This window comes from Lactuca saligna, chromosome 1, assembly GCF_052625555.1.
Source record: "Lactuca saligna cultivar CGN05327 chromosome 1, ASM5262555v1, whole genome shotgun sequence".
Classification (NCBI taxonomy): Eukaryota; Viridiplantae; Streptophyta; class Magnoliopsida; order Asterales; family Asteraceae; genus Lactuca; species Lactuca saligna.
Window position 1 is genome coordinate 96,736,385 of NC_136417.1, and position 16,464 is coordinate 96,752,848.

General features: G+C 36.3%; 1 long non-coding RNA gene across 1 annotated transcript; it reads right to left on the reverse strand.

Moving 5' to 3' along the window:
* Nucleotides 1-11,361: 11,361 nt before the first annotated feature.
* LOC145000264 (uncharacterized) lies at nt 11,362-13,085 on the reverse strand. Its single transcript, XR_013661174.1, has 4 exons — nt 12,889-13,085; nt 12,483-12,560; nt 12,251-12,385; nt 11,362-11,956 (listed from the first exon to the last, which is right to left on the reverse strand). It is a non-coding gene; the product is annotated as an uncharacterized LOC145000264 (long non-coding RNA).
* Between the last annotated feature and the right edge of the window lie 3,379 nt (nt 13,086-16,464).

Sequence of the window (16,464 nt, forward strand, 5' to 3'; positions counted from 1 at the left end):
TTTTCTCCTCTTCATCGGTGGGGATTGGACAGTCCTGGTAGTTTTTCTTTTCCTGGGAGATGGGCCTTTGACTCCCTTAGCTACCTGTTTCTCTTTGGCCTTGTCAGCCTTCTTTCCCCTTAAGGCAGGCTTGTCAGCCTCGTGGATGGACTTTAACATTTCAGGAGTGAGCTCCCTTGGTCCAGAGTGTTTGAACTCCTTGTACGTCCTTATAATCCAGCTGTCAGCGGGAACATCGCCATACATCGTTTCCGGAATTGAACCGTTGAACGGGAATTTAGAAGCATCAGAAACAATGATCTTCGTGGTATGGTAAGTACCGATCGAAGACATTCACCCATTTAGTGACAAGTGTCCAGAACCTGGCATATGATATCTCTAAATGACGAGAAGTGGAAGAAAGACTCTGAATGAGTTGTTGCCAGAGGACCGACCCGTAGTCCAAATTGATTCCATTATAGATCCCATACATGAGCGAGAGAAATAGACGACTAGCCCCGTCTGATCCAGCACTTCTTTCAGACAGCCCCTTAAAAAGCACTGTAAACAAACCGTTCCATTGAGGAGGCAGACACGACTTCTTGAATTTCGTGACTGTAGTGAGCACCTCAGTGTACCCCATGTTGTAGAACATACTGAAAAGATGACCCATCGGAATGGTTTCTGGGTTAACCCTCGATGAATCAGGTTGAAACCCTAACAGCATACAAAACCTCTGCTTGGAAATCGATGCCTTGTGGTCGAAGACATCGAAGAAAATACTATCGACGACCTTGTCGTAGTGAGCTGTGGCAAAAATTTGAGACAGAAACTCCATGGGAACTGCTTCAGCTCTGGTAAGAGCAGGAGCAATTGGCAAGAACTTCAAGCATTCGATAATAGGAAACATGAAAGAGTCGTATGCCTGAGGAGTAAGATCAATGATCAAACTCTGTTGCGGGCGAATAGGCAAGATGTGAGAAGTTGCATGAACTGATGAAGAATCCGCCATTGCTGTCATGAAGATGGGAGAGATGATGAACAGTAGAGGTTGGAGGATTTTCTTGCTCTCTGGAAATATGGGTGTAGTAAAGAGGTAAACGATGGTTTACATTGCAATTTATATTGTGGGTAAAGGAGAGAGAAGAATCTTTCCCAAATCTTCGATTGAAAAACGAAGAGTTTTTCGGAGGCGATTGACGCGTGATAGTTGGTATTGCCGATGATCACGTATGAGAGAGAGTGTCAGTCCCTAATTACACGCCTTCCCATCAGGCGCCGTTTGGAGATGAAACGATTCAAAATCACACGCTTGGCCTTCTGGCACCGGTTAAAATCAAACCGATTGAACTCCCGCCTGAGTCAGCATTTTGTAATCTTATCTGTTTAGAGTTTAACGGCATCTTTAAAATAAAATCTCCCACGTGGATCAATATTAACCACAACCTTATGTAAGAACCAATCCAATTAAAATGCCTTGAAATTAATGAAACCAGAATTTCGGAAAATCAAAAGGATTTTCATGCTTAGTGTGTAAAAGAAAAAGAAATAAAGTAACACATATGAGGGATATTTGTGATGTCATTAAAGACATGAAACAATGGATCCCGGGCACAAATCTCTTCCTTCAAATTCAAGAGAGACTTTAAAGTGCTTGTGTGGTTTCCCGTTGAATAACGATCATACACTTATTGAGAAGTGTTGAAAGGCTTCTTTTGATTAGGTTTATGTGGGTGGCTTTCGCTTCAATTCAGAATTCCTGATGTTGATATAAGACAGAAATCAAACGAAGTACTTGTGAGACCGGTGTAGTCTGTTGAACAAGTAGGTTTGAAATGATTTTAGTGGTAAGGAAATATGTAAAATCTCATAAAAAAATAAAACTGGATTCCAAGGGAAGAAATGTTATTGCATTTAACGATTTCATAGGAATCAAAAAAAAATTAGAGATTTTAGTCCGTTAATTCATTAGTGAAAGCTAGAGCAAAATAATTATTCACCATCAATTCGTATTGGGTATTGAATTTTGGGTTTCACTTAGCACGTAGTAGCACGAAGCTAAGATCATAAACGCATAAATTGTGTAACCATAAACCTCAGTGGTAATTTCTGAGAGTCTCAAGGGTTATGTTGGTGAAACGAATAAGATGGAGAAATGTAATGTAGATGGTGTAAAGAAACCAAAGTACCTCTGCTGTGAAGATAAGGACCAAGCAGAAAACTCTTATCTCATGTGAGAAGAGAGTTAGGTAGCTCATGATTAGAATAAATATGAGAGCCTAGTTGGGAAGATGAGGTTTGTATGTACCAAGTCAGTAAGGCTATTATTCAGAATCAAGTGAGGCTTTGAACACATACAGCAGCATGCTTCTAGAGACACTTAGCTAGTGAAATGATTTACCCACAAATAGACATAAAAAGATAAGAGTCAAAAGAAAATGAAATAAATAAAGTAAAAAAATATTTTTGGAGTTTTTGAATTTACGAAAGAAAAAGAAAAATATTTTTGGAATTTTTCATAATAAAAAAACGACATAAAAAAAAGAATAAAAAATGTGGGAACCGAACCCGAGCGTTCGGTCTATTTCGGTTGAGAAAAATTTTGGAACCGAACCCGAGCGTTCGGTCTATTTCGGGTGAGAAATTTTTGGAACCGAACCCGAGCGTTCGGTCGATTTCGGGTGAGAAATTTTTGGACCCAAACTCGAGCGTTCGGTTCATTTCGAGTGAGAAATTTTTGGACCCGAACCCGAGCGTTCGGTTCATTTCGGTTGTAAAAAAAATAAGTTTGAAAAAAAAATGAACTTTGAAAATAAGAGAGATGAGATATGAGAAAAGTATACAAATGGTTTACAAACAAAGAAACTACCCTTGAGCAATAAGCGAACTGCAGATGACACAACCAAACCCGAGCGTTCGGTCTAATTCGGTATACCTGACAGCACCCGAACCCGAGCGTTCGGTTCATTTCGGCACATATGAGACCCGAACCCGAACATTCGGTCTATTTCGCTTCGAACGGTTAATTTTGAGAGGTAGTCTTTGGTACTGACTCTGATTCCATCATTCCCAGCCCTTGTAGAATTTTGTTGAAAGATGCTTCAGGGAGAGCTTTGGTAAAGATGTCAGCCAGTTGATCAGTGGTTCGAACAAAGTGTATTTCGACGTTTCCATCTTCCACATGATCCTTAATAAAGTGATACCTCAGTGCTATATGCTTCGTCTTTGAATGTTGCACTGGGTTATGACAGATCCTAATTGCACTTTCTGAGTTGCAATATAGTGGGATCTTCTTCATATTTAGTCCATAGTCCCGGAGCTGGCTTTGGATCCAAATCACTTGAGATGTACAGGAGGCAGCTGCAATGTATTCTGTTTCGGCTGTAGACAGAGATACACATGTCTGTTTCTTTGATTGCCAGCTAACCAACTTCCCATCTAGAAATTGGCAGCCTCCAGTGGTGCTTTTCCTGTCTAAACCACAACCTCCAAGGTTTGCATCTGAGTAGGCTTGAACGAAGAAACCTGAGTTTGATGGATACCATAAACTGAGAGAGGTAGTTCGTTTCAGATACCGGAGTATGTTCTTTACAGCGAGCATATGTGGTTCACGAGGATTTGCCTGAAATCTAGCACAATAACACACAGAAAACATTATATTAGCCCTGCTAGCAGTGAGATGCATTAAAGAACCTATCATATGTCGATATAACGTAATGTCGACTGCCGGTTTTTCCAAGGATGGTGTGAGCTTGGTGTCGAATGTCATTGGGACTTTAACCTTTGAATCTCCCATCATGCCAAATTTAGCAATGAGAGTCTTGGTGTATGCTTCCTGGTTGATAAAGATGCCTTTGGGTCCCTGTCTAATATTTAAACCAAGGAAAAAGTTAATCGGACCCATTGAGCTCATTTCAAATTTAGTCTCCATCAGTTTTCTGAATTCAGCTCTTAAGCTAGAATTCGTTGAGCCAAAGATGATATCATCGACATAGATTTGAACAATCATAAGGTGGTTACCCTCTTTCTTACGAAAGAAGGTTGGGTCAACCGAACCTTGTTTGAATTTGGACATCTTTAAGAACTTGGTTAGCGTTTCATACCAGGCCCTAGGTGCTTGTTTCAGACCGTAAACCGCTTTGTCCAGAATATAGCAGTGATTGGGGTACTTTTCATTGACAAATCCCGGAGGTTGCTCCACGTACACCATTTCTTCAAGTTCTCCATTCAGAAATGCGCACTTTACGTCCATTTGGTAGACCTCAAAGTTCTTGTGTGCAGCATAGGCAAGAAATATTCGAACAGATTCCAGCCTAGCTACAGGAGCAAAAGTTTCTTCATAATCGATTCCTTCCTCCTGGCAGTATCCTTTCACCACTAGACGAGCTTTGTTTCTTATCACATTGCCTTCTTTGTCCATTTTATTTCTGAATACCCATTTGAGACCAACAACCGAGGCATCTTTAGGAGTTGGAATGAGACGCCAAACCTTATTTCTTTCGAATTCATTAAGTTCGTCTTGCATAGCTTAAACCCAGTCAGAGTGATCAAGAGCAGTATTTACTGTCTTCGGTTCAATCTTTGATACGAAAGAGTTGTACATGCAGAACTCTTCTTTGGAAAATAAAGATGTTTGCTTTGCCTTCAGTTGAGATCGGGTCAGAACCTTTTCAGAGACATTACCCACAACCTGGGATACAGGATGATCTCTGGTCCACTTAACCAGAGGAGGGTAATTTGGATCATAGGATGGATCCAATTCAGCATTCACCATTTCTTCTACTTCAGATTGGCTATCGTCATCATAAAACATATCGGTATTCTCCCCCTCGACTGATGGGATTCCAGGTGTAGTTGGACTTTCTGGTGCTACAGGACTTTCGGGTGGTGTTGAGCTTTCGGGTGTAGTAGAGCTTTCGGGTGCAACAGGAATAGTGCTCTCCCCCTCAACTTGTGAGCTCGGTTGTTTTGAAGAAGATGGATTCTCCCCCTCAACTAAAGCGCCTTGCTGAGGAGGTTCGTTTGATACTGATACTCCTTCACCCATTCGTTTGGCGGCATCATCGACGATTTGCTTCAGAAGGTTGACTTTGCTATCTGTTGCCTTTGCTTCTGAGAGTGTAGCTTTCTCAGGTTCATCGAATAACTCCACAAACTACTCAAACAAATTAGCAATTGAGGTCGAAACTTGACCGGTTTGGGTGAAAATTTCTCCAATTGTTTCTTTAGCAGTCGTTAGCTTTTTGACGTAGTTGTCATCGAAAGTCACATAATATGTTTCTTCGATCTTCCTCGAAAGCTTATTCAAAACCCGGTATGCTTTTGAAGTTAGAGAGTATCCCAGAAAAATTCCTTCATCGGCTTTAACATCAAACTTGTTACGATGTTCCTTAGAGTTGAAGATGAAGCACCGAGAGCCAAATACATGGAAGAATTTAACATTTGGCTTCCTGTTGTTGATGATCTCATAAGGTGTGAGAGTGAAACGCTTATTAAGATAGGACTTGTTCTGTGTAAAACACGCTGCAGCAATAGCATCAGCCCAAAAATATAAAGGTATAGAAGTGAAAATTAGCATGGTTCGGGCCGCCTCACACAAGGATCGGTTTCGTCTTTCGACAATTCCATTCTGTTGAGGCGTGTAGGGGGCTGAGAAGTTGTGACTGGTTCCTTTTTCTATCAAAAAGTCTTCAAATTCTTTGTTCTTGAACTCTAGTCCATTATCGCTCCTGATATTGCGAACGACTTTACTCAGTTGCACTTCAACCTGCTTGATAAACATCTTTAGCTTGAGAGTTGCCTCAGATTTGTGCTTCAGAAAGAACACCCATGTAAAACGTGAAAAGTCATCAACAATAACAAGAATAAACTTGCTACCGCCAATGCTTTCGATAGATGAAGGACCACATAAGTCAATGTGAATTAACTCAAGTGGTTCAACAACTTTAGCGTTTATAATGGATGGGTGACTTTGACGACTCTGCTTCCCCATTTCACACGCAGCACACAAATGTTCTCGGTCGAACTTGAGCAATGGAAGACCCCGAACATGACCTCCGGTGACAAGTTTGTTGATATCCTTGAAATTGAGATGGGAGAGCCTTCGGTGCCACAGCTAGCTTTCGTCAGAATGAGCTTTGGATAACAAACAGATAGCTGGATTTCCTTTGATAGGTTTGAGATTGAGAGGAAACATTTCGCCTTTGCGTTCTGATTTGAGAATCACTCTTTTTGTGTTCTTGTCGATGATTTCTGAGCCTTCATCGTCAAATGATACTTTAAGACCAGTACCTCCTACTAGTTGAGATACACTGATGAGGTTATGTTGTAGCCCTTCAACATACGCCACCTTTCTTATAGTGAAGTCACCATTGGTTATCATTCCGTAACCCTTTATCGTCCCATAAGAGTTGTTGCCAAACTTAACATTTCCGCCATTTGGAAGAGATCGAAATTCCCTTAACTCTTCCTTCCTTCCTGTCATGTGACGTGAGCAGCCACTGTCAATATACCATTCTTCGTCGAACTGCTCGTCACTAATAACCTGCAAAAATCAAGTAGATTTAGGAACCCAAAGTTTCTTGGGTCCACGTGAGCCTTTCATAGGAACGGGAATAGTAAGAGAGATATCAACAAGGTATGTTGTTTTTATTAGAGTTGTTTCATCTTTCTTCTTAATGGTGAAAACTTTAATTTTGTTAGGATTTGTTACAGTTGGTTTGGATTCAGGTTTTGGCATTTGTGCCTTGGACTGCTTTTGATCATTCTTATCTGAGGAAACCTTCGATTTTCCTTTCAAATCTGTTGAAGATTTTGAATTTTGAGTTTGAGCAGAATTGAGTTAAGATCGAGAGAGTTTGGACAGAGAATTTTGCCTAACTTGAGGTTTTATGTGACCCTTTTGTTTTTGGTCATTTGAGGGACCGAACATGTGCTTTCGGTTGCTGTCGTTCTCTGAACCGAACCTGTCCTTTCAGTTGTTAGTGTTCTCTGAACCGAACCTGTGCTTTCGGTTGCTGTCGTTCTCTGAACCGAACCTGTCCTTTCGGTTGTTCGTGCCCTCTTGCAGCCTGAAAGCACTTTTCTCTGACTTTGAATTTTTGTTATGATAAGAGAAATGGGCGTTTTGAGATCGCCAAAACTGTTTTCACTCTGAGAGATTCTTCTTGTATCGCTGATTTCTTTGCTGTTTTTGATCCTTCACTTGCTTCGGCTGTCGGTGAATGTTGGCTTTTTGCTTTTGCTTCCTGTCAGTCGGTTCACTTTTAACAGATGATGTTTCGCTTGTATGAGTGACTTCTTCTACAGGAATTTCTTTTGTACCACTAGTGCTTGGCACGTCAAAGTTGTCAGGCTTGTTCAGTGGCTCTGGAACATATCTGCCTATGGTTTTCCAGGACGTTCGCTCAGATAGACCAACAGTTTCGTCGGCATTATCTATAGGAGCAGACCAGAAAAATTCATCACAGCCATCTGCATTGTCTTCATTCACTATGGCAGTGAGTTCGGCTGTTTGGTGTTCGGTTACACCTGTAACTTTATACACTTGGTTTGGTGTTGTTCTCACCTTTTGGTATACTACATCCTTTTCTTCAAGTTTCGGGGACTTATCTTGGGACAAACGAGCAAACTCCATAGAATTTCAGAAATAAGATTTTTGTGGTTTTCGGGTTCGCTCCTGGCAAACTCAGAACAATCTACTTCATCCTCTACAGAAATTTCACTCATATCATCGTCCTCATTAAGTTCAGATGCGTTTTCAACATCAATTTTATTTTTTGAACTTAAATTGGCATTCAATGAATCAAATTTTTGTACGGTTTCGGTCCTAAGTTTCAGTTTCTCGTTTTCATCCAAAAGATTTTTCAGCATGTCCTTATGGTCTTTGGACTTTATAAAAGATTCGATATTGTCCAGTCCATACATATAAGTCGGATTCACATCATCAGACGAAACTACACTTTTGCAATTATATGCTTCAGCATCGATTTCGTCCTCCTTAAACTCAAGGAAGGGCAAAATCATGCGATGAATTTTCTGCCCTATTTCACAGTTCAAATGAAGTTGAGTGATGTTAGAATAAAGACGCTTAGCAATTAAACAAAAAACATTTCTTTGTTTCAAAAGTTTCAAATTGTCTCTTTGTAAGTAAATGTTTTTGTCCTTAGATTTGATCAGCTCCGACTCCTTCAGCTCTACCCACATCCTCCGTTCCTCACTCTTTGATGACACCCTGCTTATTTGGTCAGTTAGGTTAGAATTGGTGACCCGTGTTTGAGTTAAACTGCTGTCTAGATATGAGATTCTTGAATTTACACTTTTTAATTTTTTTTCATATGAATTTTGTGGGACTTTGAATGAAACAAAAATGGATTGTACCTTCTTGATCAATTCATCAAGCTCATTGAACTGCACGCTGAGAGGTTTTGCCGTGAAGCATAAGTCCTCTCGCTCCTTCGTGTCTTTATTCCCACCGTCTGTATTGTATCCCCTCATTTAAGATACATCTGTCACCATCAAACACTTTCCACCGCTTTCTTCACCTTTTGCAACATACACCTTTCCATGAGATGGCTTCCTGACTTCATCATCCTCTGAGTCGGTTGACCAGACCTCCACGCCACCGAACTCATCCTCCGCTGCCGAACCCTGCACAATTAAAGCATTCATCGAAGGATTAGTGACAGCTTTCTTTCTCTTGATCTCTTCAAGCTTTTTCATCAACACAGCTTCTTCATCATTTTCCTCATCCTTCTCTACCATTTTCTTTAGGACACAATCTTTGGCATAGTGGTTCTTTCCTCCACAGTAGTAGCAGTTCACACCAAAATCTCCTTCAACTTTCGCCTCTTTCTTTGGTTCTTCTGCCTTCGGTTCCTCCCTAACCTTTTCAGAACTATAGCTTCCCTGCCAATTGCGGTTTTTATTGGTAGGGAACCTTTTCTTAATGAACCTCTTTGGATTCGACACCATCATTGCATAATCTTCAGAGGTAAGATCATAGTCTTCTAAGTTAAGGTCTTCATCTTCTACCATACTTTTGCTTTTAGACAAAAGGGCCAAGGATCCCAAGCTTGAGACCACATTTTTCTCTTGCAAAACAATCTTTTCTTGGGATTTCAAAATCCCCACCAGCTTTGCCAATGAATAAGATTTAAATTGCTCATGAGCTTTAATAGTGGACACAACTGCTCTCCACTCAGATCTAAGGTCATTCAAAAAAGTAACTTTTTGTTCAATCAGCTTCCTTTCTATATCGTGTTTGATCATCTTACTGAGAAGATCATTGAAGCGATCGAACGTCTGAGTAACAGTTTCATTGGGATTCTGCTTAAATTCGCCAATCTCAGACAAAATTAAGGTCTGAATGGAATGTTCCAGATCTTCATCTGTGGAATATAGCTCTCGCAGCCTATCCCATATTTCTTTAGCAGTGCTGCATGAACTCACTAGCCTGAATGTATCGGATTGAAGAGCGAATCGAATCAGTCTCAATGCTTTAATGTTGCACTGAAACTTATCCTTTTCGTCTTGAGCAACATCCTTTACGTCCTTTAACAGATCATTATACTCTTTCTGAGTTTTAATGATTTTTGACGTTGTTGAGTGAGCAAAGGGTCCAGATACGATTGCTTCCCAAATAAGATATCCATTGTCTTCAGATCCGATGACATAATCTTCGAAGTGATGTGCCCAAACTTCGTAATCCTGGGTGTAAAGAATAGGAATCTTCGTCGTTGATCCAATGTTGTTTGAGATGTTGATGGGATTAGATTGTGACTCGTCCATAATTGATCGTTTAACCTGTTTGAAAGATCAGACTTGTAATATGTAAAATTAGGGCAACACAAATAAATGTTGAGTTACGTCAATTATGGAATGACGGCTCAATAAATATTAGTTAATGCGGAATAACCCTAATCGCAAACTCTTTCACAGAAAAGATGTGTATGAATTACACAGCCTCCTACTCTGATACCAATTGATGAGTTATTAAAACTCTTTGATCGATTAGATCCTTGAAACAGGTGAATAATGGATTGTAAAAACAGTTAAATAAAACACAAGAATGGATATGAATAAGTCAAATGATTAGATTACTCAATCCTCAGCAGAGCTTGATTAAAAACTTCCGCTGAAGAGGATACTAGGGTTACAAAACAAGAACGATAAAACTTTTCTAATCGTTACTAAAATATCCCTTGTTCTAGGATGCATGCAAGCATCTATTTATAATAAACCCTACAAAACTCACGGATGTACAGGCCCATACCGGAGATACATATTGAACTAACTAACGAGCCCAATAGACGCAACACAAAATACGACCCAACAAAAATATTAAATAATGGTGTCAAATATTGAACCAAAAATGGGTAATAGAAATTAGAAATTCATTAACCATAATACATTACTCACATGTCCAAAAACATAAATGGTATGTTACATATACTTTATTTGTAGCCCTGATCCTTTTTCTGCACTTAACATATACCCTTACATAATTTCTATTATACAAACTGACATGCTGACATAAATTTTGGAATATTTGAATCTAACTCTCTCTCTCTCTCTCTCTCTCTCTCTCTCTCTATATATATATATATATATATATATATATATATATATATATATATATATATCTAATTAACCAAGGAACCAAGGAACCAACCCAATCTTTTTTTCAACTTTTACAACTTATTTTTTATCAAAAAAAAACTAAAAATACAGAAATTCATAAATTTTTATCCTTTTTCCAATGATATCAAATTCGAAAAAAATTTGTCAAATTCACAAAGTGAATCTTTGAAAATTCACAATGTGAATCCGGATTCACACGGTGAATCCGAAAATATTTTTCATATTCACAATGTTAATATAAGAATTTAGATATTTTTAGATTTTTTTTCGATAAAGAATAAGTTTTAGAACTTGAAAAAAGATTTGGTTCCTTGAATAACCAATAATTATGGTTCTCTACTGAACTTTTCTATATATATATATATATATATATATATATATATATATATATATATATATATATATAGGCTTAGGTTATTTTGTTTAGAGTATCTATTATGTTATTGTATTCATAAATATGGGCCAATCAAATATACTTATTTTAAGAAAGTGAATAATATACATTATTGAATTAAATATAATTGAAAAAATCATCTTAATTAATTACAAGGGTAATTTAGTTAATTAATATAGATTTAATAAAGGAAGATTGCATTTTTAAGGGATCATATATTCTATTAATTTTAAAAATCTGATTTTACGAATTTTAATCATTTTAATTCGGACATTCTGACAGAATATGTTTATGAGTATATTCAAAAATAAAACTTCTTAAAGAGTAACAACTTCTATAACAAAACCTTGAACAATAAAAACAAAAAATACATTATTTCTTATACAATACGAATAAGAATTGTTAAAAATTACATTTATTGTTATGGAAGAAAACTAAAAAAACAATCAAAACGGGGAAGAAACATCAAAATCTAACAACGACTAATACATTCTAAAAGAATAATATGGTCCGTTCTTCAAGCATCAACTTCTGTGATTCCAACAGAATTGGAATTCGTCATTTCATTCCAACGTTCACGCCCTTGATCAACATGTCTCCTTCACGCATTCTATGGGAATAACTGCTATGAAATTGTACATTTTAATACAAATACACATATCCTAACAGAATGTCATAAAAAATAAATACAAATCTTAAAAAGCATGGAATTCTTAAATATAGAATTCTTGAACGAATGCACTTGATCATTTTATTATGGACTATTCTGCCAGGATATAACGATGAATAATGCTTTCTTTCCATTCTTATGTATCCTTCGTCACCCCAATCTGCAGCCCATGAGTTTCTCACTAGCCAGTAGTCCTTCCCATCTTCGGTGCCATACACAACCACAACCACACCGTGATCCAAATCGGTCCCACATTGTCCCGTAAAGATGCCCTGACGAAATTCACAAAGACAAAAGGAATACCTACTCTTTAAATATAATAATATAATGTGATATTAATTTATACCCACCCCACAAAATCACAACCCTTAGGCCTCAACCACCAAGATTACATGGAGACACAAAAAGATTTATAATTAAAAGATTCTAATTTGTGCATTCTATAATCATTGGCTAGAATCTTCTTGTTATGCCTTATATCTATTGTTCATAAAAGGATTAGGAGATTATTTTACAAATTGGTTTAACTAAAATTAAAGATTATGATTAAAAATAATCAGGATTACCGAAGTGTAGAACTGGAAATCCTTGCCACCAGCTTCAATAGCAACAGTTATAGTGACAGGTTGGTTTGCAGCAGCCTTTAGCAATGCTGACTCATCGTTTACTGGAACATCTTCATAACTATCAATAGAAACAACCTTCGAATTTGTTTGCACAACACGAAACACAATATATCAATAATGAGAGACCTTCACTCAAGCATGCATATGAAAAAAAAATTAACATGAATCTTACCTAAGGTTTGTAGATTAACAGATGATGTTGTAAGATTCACAAGTGATGACTCTCTAAAAAGAAAACTGCTCATATACACTGATTTGAATATCATCAAAACACACACAAAAAAAATAAAAATAAAAATGTGAGGATTAGAGACATTGTATCAAATGCACAAAAAAGAATTAAGCTAAAGATCATGACCAAAAAGAAAAACTTCACAACTAGGGAGGTTGATGATCAGACAAGATGATGCTCACAAAAACATGATTCATAAATCTGATCATATACTTAGATCAGATCTGACTATCTGACTAACAAAAAAAATTGACAACTAAAAAGGAACGTGATACAAGTATATGGTATCAAGGGAAAAAAACTTAAGAACTAGGGCTGAAGTTAATCTCGAACTCTTGACAATCACCTGATGATCATAAGAGAATCACGAGATGGAGATGCACCGATGATCAATTGCGCCAAAAACAATATTACCAAAAATTGACGCGTTGCTGATTGAAGTTGCGCAATGGAGTCGGATCAGAGTTGCGCCAATGATTAGTTGACATAAAGAGGGATTAGGTTAAAATTGATCCTACAACGATTGATCAGATCAGTCTTATATAAAAGGGGATTAGGTTAAAATCAAACGTAACTAGCAAAATTATAGGGAGTATTTGGGGAAGTTATTTCTCAAATTACCTACTTACCCTTATTGATTTTTTTAATTATTGTTTTTTCTATTAAAGAATGATTGGCCCACAATTGTGAACACAATAACACAATAGATAGATTAAACATCAGAACCTATCTCTCTCTCTTTCTCTCTCTCTCTCTCTCTCTCTCTCTATATATATATATATATATATATATATATATATATATATATATATATATATATATTCAAATATCAATGGCATGAGTTAACACATTTTCTACTATCAACTCTCCAACCCACGTTAATTACACACTACAATGTAATGGTTATTTTATGATTCCCTTGGATTTGTCAATGTAAAATCGCTATTTTAGGAAACATCTACAAACCTACGGCAACATGTGGGCTTTTTACTAGTTATGTATAAGTTAGGGGTGAGCATAATAACCGAAAAACCGAACCATAACCAAATTAACCGATATAACTGAACCGTTTTAAAAACCGTTGGTTCGGTTTCTAATTTTTGTTAACCGATAACAAATGGTTCGGTTATGGTTTTATAGGTTAACCGAACCATTATTAACCGAACCGCTAACTTTATATTTTAATACATAAAAATTATGGACAATATATAAAATAATATAGTCAAACTTATTTAAGACCTATTAAAATTTCAAAATATAATTCATTAATCCCCACTTAATAGGAGACGAACGTGCAATCAAACCATCAAAGGATGATCATGCAGACACTCATAATTTTCCAACCATGCATTGAGTTAGATTATTGATTAATGTTGTAATTCTTAACCGGCTAATTCTATAATTTGTAAACATTAATCACCAATGGTTTAATCATCACATTCATAATCCTAATCGGAGGTTTCTCACACCGTTAATCCTAATCAAAGATTGTTTTGACTTTATAGTTCTATCCGAAGGATTTTTTTAATTTATTATCAAAACTTCTAGGTAAGTTAAGTTTTTGGTTCTTCTTCACTTTGTGATATATTAAGAATGTATTATTTTTTTTTTTAAATTTTCTTTTTTTATTTACTGTTTTGACTTAATCACATTGAATGTATATGAGTGATTGTTTTTTTATATCCAGATAACACGTAATATAAATGTTTAGCTATTTTATTTTATAGTTTTTTATTTAATCACATTGAACGTCTATAAATGTTTGGCTTTATTTTAATGTTAATATCGATTATCAATATATGAAGTTATTAATGTCAATTTTTTTTAATGTTTTATACTTTTTATTAAATATTTTTTATTTTGAATGTGACTATGTGTTATCTCACTTTGAGTATCAAAGATAGACATTTTATTATATTACTATAAGCTAGGTTACAAACATTGGTGCTGATGACTTTTGTATTCTCTTTTCATTTTTTAAGCCCATATACTTTCGTCATTTATATTATTTTGAACATTGTGGTTAACCAATATTAACCATTAACCAAAACCGTTAACCAACAAAAACCATTAACCATAACCAATATTAACCATACTCAATGGTTACCAAAATGCATTAACCAATCATAATGGTTATGGTTCGGTTTTGACCAATAACCGAACCAAACCGCCCCATACACACCCTTAGTATAAGTGTAATTGTGAGTAGAGATTTTTTATTTTTTTTTGGCTATAGATGATCAAAATCATAAAATAATGAAAGTTGGAGCGTAAAAATAGACCTGACAATCGTGTCGTGTTGTGTCGGGTTCGTGTCGTGTCAATACATTAAACGGGTTGAGAGTGCTTGACCCTATCCTGACCCGTTTAATTATCGTGTCGGTTCGTGTCAACCCGTTTATTTCCGTATCGGGTTTCGGGTTAATGTTTAAACCTTATAAATATGTTGTGTCATGTCGGGTTGAAAATTTTAATGGTTGAAAAGTAAGAGTGATAGAGGAAAAAAATGAAAAAGTGAAATGGTGGAGTTGGGAGGTGGAACGGAAAAAAAAATTATACTCCCTCGGTCCCATATTTGTTATCCATTTTTAACTTTTGAAGTTTTTATTTTTTTATTTTGGCCCTAAATATTTTTATTTGTGTTATAAATTACTTAAAAAAAATTATAAAAATGAAAAGACATTTAAAATACAATTCATTCATATATTTTGCATTAAGTGTTATATATGAAAAACAAAAAATATTTAAGGTCAAATTTGAAGAATAAAGACTTCAAAAGTCAAAATTGGACAATAAATATGAGACGGAGGTAGTACTAAGTTTAAAGTAAAATGTAAAGAGTTAGAGTTAGGAAGCAAATAAGATAGTTAGTGAGGAAGAGTAAAATTAAGTCACTTTGAAAGTTTGAATTTTACTTTGAGTAAATTACTGAAATCGTCCCTATGGTTTGGTCAAAATTACACGTTTGGTCCCTAACCTTTTTTTTACACTCGGGTCGTCCCTATGGTTTGATTTTGTTGCGTTTTTTGTCCCTATGGTTTGGTCAAAATTACATGTTTGATCCCTAACATTATGTATGTAAGGGACGAAAAACGCAACAAAATCAAACCACAGGGACAATCCGAGTGCAAAAAAAATTTAGGGACCAAACATGCAATTTTGACCAAACCATAGGGACAGTAATTTACCCTTTTACTTTTAATTCTTGAATTTGGGCCACTACAAATATATAATATTGAAAATATTTATAAAAATATGAATATATATATATATATATATATATATATATATATATATATATATATATATATATATATATATAATTAATCGGGTCGTCTTCGAGTTGAAAGTTTTGACCCTAACCCTACCCGTTTAATTATCGTGTCATGTCGTGTCAACTCGTGTACATAAACGGGTCGAAATCTCTAACCCTAACCCGCTAACTTCGTGTCGGGTTGTCGTGTCGGGTTCGTGTCGGGTTGTCGTGTCGTGTCAGGTTTTGCCACGTCTAGTTAGAAAGTATAAAAGGGTAAGTTTTGAGTTTGATGTCAATGAAAAAACAAAAGAGTAAATTACATGAATGGTCCCTATGGTTTGGGGTAATTTACGCGTTTGGTCCTAACTAATTTTTTAACTCGGAAAGTCCCAACTGTTTGTTTTTGTTACGCGTTTGGTCCCTACTATTTGTTTTTGTTACTCGCTTGGTCCCTATCTTACCTAAAAAGACTATTATTTAAATAGGGAAAAATAATGAGGTAGGTAAGGTAAAGTGAGAGGAATGGAGTTGGGGGTGTGTTTATTTAAATAAATTAAAAAATCAATGGCAAAATAGTCTTTTTAAGTAAGACAGGGACCAAACCTGTAACAAAAAAAACTGTAGGGACCTTCCGAGTTAAAAAAATAAGTTAGGGACCAAACGTGC